The 7,754-nt window shown below is 36.7% G+C and overlaps 1 long non-coding RNA gene across 1 annotated transcript; it reads right to left on the reverse strand.

Annotated features, from left to right (window-relative positions):
• Positions 1–590: 590 nt before the first annotated feature.
• LOC123607645 lies at positions 591–7,306 on the reverse strand. Its single transcript, XR_006716831.1, has 4 exons — positions 7,229–7,306; positions 3,756–3,894; positions 2,519–2,580; positions 591–2,005 (listed from the first exon to the last, which is right to left on the reverse strand). It is a non-coding gene; the product is annotated as an uncharacterized LOC123607645 (long non-coding RNA).
• Positions 7,307–7,754: the final 448 nt, after the last annotated feature.

Below are 7,754 nucleotides of genomic sequence, written 5' to 3' on the forward strand. Positions count from 1 at the left end.
TCCAAAACTTTGCACCCATCTAAAGTGGTATCGCACTCAAGTGGACTTTGAGTTCTCAATACAATTAAGGCTGATGCTTCTGGCTGTATTTCTGAGGTCACCATGCTTACGTGGCTGATTAGATTCCACTCCTGAGAACAGATACTAAACACATTTCCAATGACAGAAATTGCTTTAAACTCTTTAAAGCTTTCAAAATAGAGAATGTTTCATTTAGAACTCTTAGTTAAAATAATTAGCAATTAAGACTCCAGGAAATTACATTTAAATCACTCCTGTAGAATCCTTGAAAAGTTCCACACCAATTCAGAAGTTCCTGTATGATAAAAGAATAGATTGTTCATTGTTTAAGTGTATGAACTTCTTTTCCCCCAGCTTTTTATTAAATCTAACGTAACTTGAATGTAACTCTAACTGAGCACTAAGTTCTGGGTAGGTATTGTTCCAGGATCCCTGAACTGGTGAAGAGGCATACCCACTGGGATATTTTCTTTGGCCGTTTGACTAATAATGGCTCCTCTTCAACTTCATCCTAAGATAGGAATACCACTTCTATCACAGATCCAAAGATTTTGAAACACCCTTCCTCATTACATAAAACAAACAACTTTTTTTTTTAATTGCAGCAAAGAGGGAACTAAAGCCCATACTTTACATAGTTTCACAAGACACATTGCAGGGGGGAAAGTGACTTAAGAAGGATCAACAGTATTCTAGGGTCTTGGTGGACCTCTAATTCCTGGTAGAGGGGGTCTAATCCCTGGAGGGACATGCCTATTGGCATCCTTCGAGCAGGGGGAAGCCCAGTTGGTGGGCCTTTGGGTGGTCTTATCCTAGGTGGAGGAGCCATAATGCCTGGAGGTGGTATTGCTCAGCCCACAGGGTGCATGGTCTTCCCCCTCCTGATGGATATTGAGTTGAGGCTGCAGCAATGCTGGTAGCTACTACAGTGCCTCTTCCCTGTGGAGTCATGACCTGTTGGGATGGCCCCCAAGCCCTCAGACAAGCAGTTCTTTCATCAGCTGGATTTTAAGAGGTGACTGAGAGCTGCTGTTGTGAACTTGTGACAATGCTGTCTTTGGTTCTGCTCCACCCTCCTCTGTCCACTCTTTCCCTTATTCAGGATCCATTATTCCCAAGCATACAGTGCCCTATGCATCCTTCTAAAGGACAAGGATCCCTCCTAAGGCAGTGCTTTCAACACTCTGGCTCAAACCTGGCTTACCTGTTCATCAAAACTACCAGCCGTGTGTCCCAGAATCTTTTAGGAAGCCAGGAATTTGACATACTTATCTTAAAATTTATTTCTACCAAGACATTTACATGAACAGTTGCTTTCAAATTTCAGCCTTCAGTACCTTAATCTGAAACAGTGACACTCTGGCAAAGACAGAGGAAGAGATATTGGGACACGGAGGAGTCCTTTGGCTCTTCCTCAGTTCATATATTCCAATCACCATTTAGTTTTATAACTGACTTCACTCATGTGTTTCATAAAATTACAAAACCTTAGAGCTGTAAAGGATTTAGTGGTAAGTCAACACCTCCACTTTAAAGATAAAGAAACAAAAGCACAGAAAAGTTAAGAAAATAGTTCCACAGTTACAGCCAGCTAGGACTCCTGGCTCCAATTCTGACACTTGTCCCCTTATCTCTTAGACTCTGTTAATGAGCTTTCCAAAAAATATATATGTGTACTGCTAATTCTTTTTGTCTGTGATTCCCAATTGGATGAGGTGAGATGGGGTTGGAGAGAGCATATATATGCATTTCCAAAAGGCATGCTCAGATTTAAGAAGCATAATTAATATCAGAATATACTTCCAAATTGGGAAAATGAAAATGCTATTACTTTGATAACAAAAATTACAAGCAGTAAATTGTAACAAAATAATGGCAGGTAACAATTCCATTCTATGCTTGTCAGTGATTCTCAAAGACTGATGATGATGGGGACTGGTGACACATCAAACCCTCCACAGAAGAGTGAGGCACTTAGCTTCATCTGAAATATATAAAATATTTTGGCTATTTATCTTTTGAAAAATTTGGTTCCAATTCTGAAATGTTTCAAATACAAAAATACAGAAAAGGCATAACTTCACATATCTCCCCACCGTATTCAAAATACATTGTTCGATCACATTTGCTTATTATGTCTCTTTATTGTTTGACTTTTTTTAAAGATGTAAAACATACAGGCACAGATAAAGTTCACCAGCAGTGTGCCTTCCTTCCCCTCTCTTTAAGTGATACCACCCTGATAAAGTATGTATGTATCTTTGCCTTTTAAGTTATTCCCTTCTACCACATATGCATGGATGCATAAATAATGCATGTTGTTGTTTGGTGTGTTTTTAAATTTTTTTTTAACTGATACTACTAGTGCCTGTATCTTTTTATAACTTGCTTTTTTCATTAAAGATTCATGAGGTTTTTTTGATAATGGTATATGTAGATCTAGTTAATTCATTTGAACTGCTGTGTAGTATTCCTTGCATAAGTAAACCCAACTTACCTCTCTAGTCCTCTAGAAGGGACAGTTAGATCGTTTTCACTTTTTCACAGTTGTACATAGTCCTGCAATGAAAATTTTGAAGTACAACTCCTTGTGTACACGTGTGAGAGTTTTTCTAAGACGTATAACTAGAAATAAAATTTTAGGATACATGTGTTTCCATGCATACTAATTAATGAAATACTGTTTTCCACAACATGTGGAAATTGTGGTTGTGACAATTTATTCTCCTCCTGACATTACCTAAGTCCTGTTTCCCTACACGCGTACCAACATTTGATGATATCAGACTTGTCTTTCTTATCTCTTGGGGATGAAATTGTTTCTACTACTATTTTAATTTGCATTCCCTATAACAACAAAGTTGAGTGTATTTTCATATATGTATAAAGTACTCCACTTTTCCCTTTTACAAACTGCTTTTTCATATCCTTTACCCATTTTCTAAAAGATTGTTTTTCTTTTCTTTATTGATCTATAGAAGACTTTATGTATTCTGAATACTATTCCTCTGTTACTTATATATATGGAAAATATCTTTTCTCAGTGTAGGTTGTTTTGTTTTATTTATTATTTATTTATTTATTTAGCTCTGTTAATGGTGTATTCTGACATGCACAGGTTTTTAATTTAATGAAGTCAAATTTATCACGGTTTTCTTTTATTTTGCTATTCTTTGTTCTTTAAATTAAAAAATATTTAATGTTTTATTTATTTTTGAGAGAGAAAGAGAGACAGAGCGCAAGCAGGAGAGGGGCAGAGAGAGAGGCAGACACAGAATCCGAAGCAAGTTCCAGGCTCTGAGCTGTCAATACAGAGCTCGACCACGAACCGTGAGGTCACGGCCTGAGCTGAGACTTAACCGACTGAGGCATGCAGGTGCCGCTTTTGTTGTTTAAGTAATACCTCTATCCTGAAGTCATATAATATTATTCTGTATTCTTTCTTGAAATTTTTAAAGTTTTGATTTTTACATTTAGTATTCAGTCCATCTGCAGTTTGTTTTTGTGTATAGTATTAAGTAGGAATCTAGCATTCTTTTCTCTATGGACTAGCCTACTGTCCCAGTACCATTTACAGACCAGCCTAAATTTCCCTTTTACATTGGTAAGGCTACTCCACTCTACGCGAAGTTCCTACACAGGGATGAGTGTCTTTAGGCACTCCCTTCTCTTCCATTGAATTCCCTCCATGTCAGTAACACTGTTTCGTTTAATATGATAATATAAAAGTTTACTTCTCCTGGGATAGGTCTCTTCTTTTTATTCTCCTTCTTCTCCTGGTGCCTTATTCTTCATGTCTTTCCATAAAATTATTTTAGTCCATTCTCAGTGCTTCTTACTCTTGTGTGACATTTTGAGTCATCTTATAAAGTCCTGTGAAATTAAATTTATTGTATATGTTAATTAGAGAATTACCATCCTTTTAATATTAAGTTTTCCAATCTTTGCACATGTCTTCTCTCTGTGAATTTAACTCCTCTTTTACGTCCTTCAAGTAAAATTTTGTAATTGTCTTCATAAAGATATTGCACTTCTCTTGCTATATTTACCTTTAGGTACATTTACTACATTTTATGAAGGATATGAACATACACTACTGATTTTGTACATCGGTCTTATATCTAGAAATCTAGATGAACTATTATTGGTACTAATAGCTTGTAGAGTTTCCTACATTTTTCTTTTCTTTTTTAAAATATTTATTTATTTATTTTGAGAGAGAGAGAGCATGAGAGCAAGTGGGGGAGGAGCAGAGAGAGAGAGAGAGAGGCAGAGACAGAATCTTAAGCAGACTCCGTGCTGTCAGTGTGAGGCTCCACCTCACAACTGTGAGATCATGACCTGAGCTGAAATCAAGAGCCAGACCCTTAGCCCACGGAGCCATCCATGTGCCCCTTTCCTACATTTTTCTCTAAGACGGTTATATCATGAGCAAAGTCTACTTTTTTCTTTCTGATTTTTTCACATTTAGAAAGTTTTAAATAGTTAATTTGTCTTACTGCACTGGCTAAAGTCTCCAGTACAAAATGAAAATGTAGTGATAGCAAGCATCATTTACAAGGAATTTAATAGAACTTCTAATGTTTCCCCATTAAATATAATTCTGCTGTAAGTTTTTGGTTGGTATTCTATCAACCAAAAGTCTACCAGATTAAGGAATTCTCTTCCAATTCTAATTTTAGTTAAATGTCTGGATTGCTTTTTTTTTTTTTTTTACCCTGAATAGGTACTGAATTGTATCAAATCATGTTTTTAATCTGTTGAGATATTTATGTTTTTCAACCTCAATTTCTTTATATAATGAATAAAATTAATAGATTTGTTTAATTTAAACCATCTTGGTATTTCTAAAATGAAATACATGCTATCCATTTTAATACACTGTTGGATTTGTTTTATGAATATTTCATTTACGATTTTGCATCATTGTCACAAATGATATCAGCCAACAGTATTCCTTTGTGGTACTACAATTCTGACAAGTTTGGATTTCCAATGTTTACTGCACTCATTCCATGAGTGCTAAAGCATCTTCATTCTACTCTCTGGAAGAGTTTGTCTAAAAAAGTCATTATATATCTTTCTTAAATGTGTAGAACTTGGCTGTAAAACCCTCTGTTTGATTAACTTTATTTGCATTTATTTGTAACTATGATTCAATTTCTTTAACAGTTATAAAACTATTCATCTTCTGTGTAGTCATTTTGGTAAATTTGGTAATTTTTCTAGAATTTTATTTTTTTGACTAAAGCTTTCAAATTTATCTCCATATAGTTTCTGAATACACACACACACACACACACACACACACACACACACACACATACATTCAATCTGCAATTGTCCTTTTTGTTCCAAATATGATTTACCTCTGCCCACCTTCTGTTTCTTTATTATCGTTGCTCAAAATCTTCCTATTTTGTCTTTTCAAAGAACCAGTGTTTGCTTCTATTGACACTATCATCCCCCCCTTTTTTTGTCTGTTTTATTCATTTTGGTATTTCACTAGATTTTACTTAATTTGGGGGCAAATTGTATGTAAATTTCTAGGCTTGAATTTCCCAGAGAATTGTAAAATGGTGTCTAAGCTCCAATGAAGCAAAGACAAGGGCTCATGATTTCCCAGGGAGATGTCTTCATTTTTACTCAGCTTCTTTAATATTTTGTTATCTCCCCATGCTGCCTAACTGGGTGTTTGTTTGTTGTTTTGTTTTGTTTTGTCTTGTCTTGTCTTGTTTTGTTTTGTTTTGTTTTGTTTTGTTTTGTTTTGTTTTAAGGCCACCTTTTCATTTAGACTCAAAACACTTGAAGTGACTTGTCCTTAGGCGGCAGTCTCAGTGTTACCTTTCCTTCCTTGCCTGGGCCCAAGGCCCCCTCTCTGGACTCCATCTAGGTGGCCAAACCAAAGCATCTGGATTCCCAGGGACCCATATGTCCCTCCCAAGGCAGGGAATGCTTAGCCCACTCAGGGCTTCTAGTTGCCATTCAGGTTTCTAGTTCTTTCTTCAGTTATTACTCATGGGGAGAATTCTACTTCTGTTTTAGGGGTTCAGATATCCAATAATTTTGTTGTTGTTGCTATCATTATTATTTTATATGTTCCCATTTTCTAGGTGTTTGTAGCCAGAGTGTGTCTCTATTATCCTCCATCTTATTGAAACAGAAAACTTTCAACTTATATTTTAAAACACATAGATTCCACATTTTGGTAATTTGTACTTCTGTTTTTGTTAGATTATATTAATAAGTGCTACCACGTATAGAACATGCAACAGAGGTGCAAGATGTCTCATTTTGGTAATCATATTTAGTTTTTACAACTATTTTATAGATGAAAAATCTGAGGATTTGGGGTTGTTGAATAATTTTGCCCAAGATCACATAGTTATTCAGCAGCAGAAGATGCAGCCCACATCTGTCTGACCTCAAAAGAGATGTAACTGATTCTCAAGCCCCTGGGGTTTCTCCCACCGTGGCTTGCTTTTTTTTCCCCCTTTTTCTTTTTTTTCTTTCTTTCTTTTCTTTCTTTTTTTTTTTTCTTTTTATTTTTGGCTCTTTTGTTAAACATCATCCCTTCCTTATATAAACTACTAGTTACAGGGATCAGTAAAGATCTGAAGGGCAGGAAAAACTCTCTGACTTTCATATAGACACTCTATTTATCCCCTAAAAATTAATAACTATCTTTTGAATAATAATTTGTAATTACAAACATTGTAATTTAAGGAGAGATTTAAGGAAAGAGAAAGATGGATTTCAGCAACATCAACTGGATCATTTTTGAAGGTGAATTCCAAGCATGCAAATTTATTTCAAACCTTCCCTGAGGATTGAGTGCAAAGCAGCTGGCTGGTACTTTTAAGCCGCTCACAGTTCGGCACAGCGGCTCCTAATGCTGGCAGAGCTCCTGTGTCACCAGGATCTGCAGAGCGTGGCAAGCCAAATGAAAGAGGAAGTTTGCAATTAATTAAAAATAAATGAAAACAAAAATCTTCCCCCAGTGGCTTGCTTCTCATCTTGGTTGTAATCCACAGTCAACATGTGGAGGCCACGTGGGGCATTTACCAAATGGAAAAGGTATAGGACTGTGTCGAAGAAACCACAGACTGCCGCTCTGGACCACACTAATAATTCTTTTAAATCCTCTCATTCCACCTCGTCAGGAGACATAGCAGCATTTTAAATCTGACTGACCCATATAAATTACCTTTCTACTCATCCGGCTGTGAAATTAACAGTAGAGGAAGACAGGTCCTGTCAAGCTTGCTGTGCTGAGCTGCTGAAGGGCTCAGAATAAATGGGGGGGGGTGGGGACAAAGAGACATTGTGCTTTAAGAAAACAAGGAGCCCGAGCTGTGATCAGCACATTAGGCTCTGATACGGCGCCTGCTGTTACGGAGCCTGGTACCAACATGGGAAGGGGGTTCACCAAGAAGGAACACGTTGTTTGGTGCCATCTGTTGCACTGAAACATAAAGGGCTGTGAGCCTGGGGGCCCACTGCAAAAGTGGCTGGGACAGACACCACATCCCTCAAAAAGGTTAAGCCATTGGAATTTGAAAAATAAACCCAGAAGGACATTCCATTCTTAGTGTTGCCTAAACTCACTAGCGTCCTGAAATAGGACACAACCTTTCTTGGTCTCGGTTACCTACATATTTATGTAATACTATTACTAGATGTTAATTTAAAAAAAGAGAGCAAAAGAATCTATCTCATAATGAAATTTCATC

Source organism: Leopardus geoffroyi, chromosome A2 (assembly GCF_018350155.1).
Source record: "Leopardus geoffroyi isolate Oge1 chromosome A2, O.geoffroyi_Oge1_pat1.0, whole genome shotgun sequence".
Lineage (NCBI taxonomy): Eukaryota > Metazoa > Chordata > Mammalia > Carnivora > Felidae > Leopardus > Leopardus geoffroyi.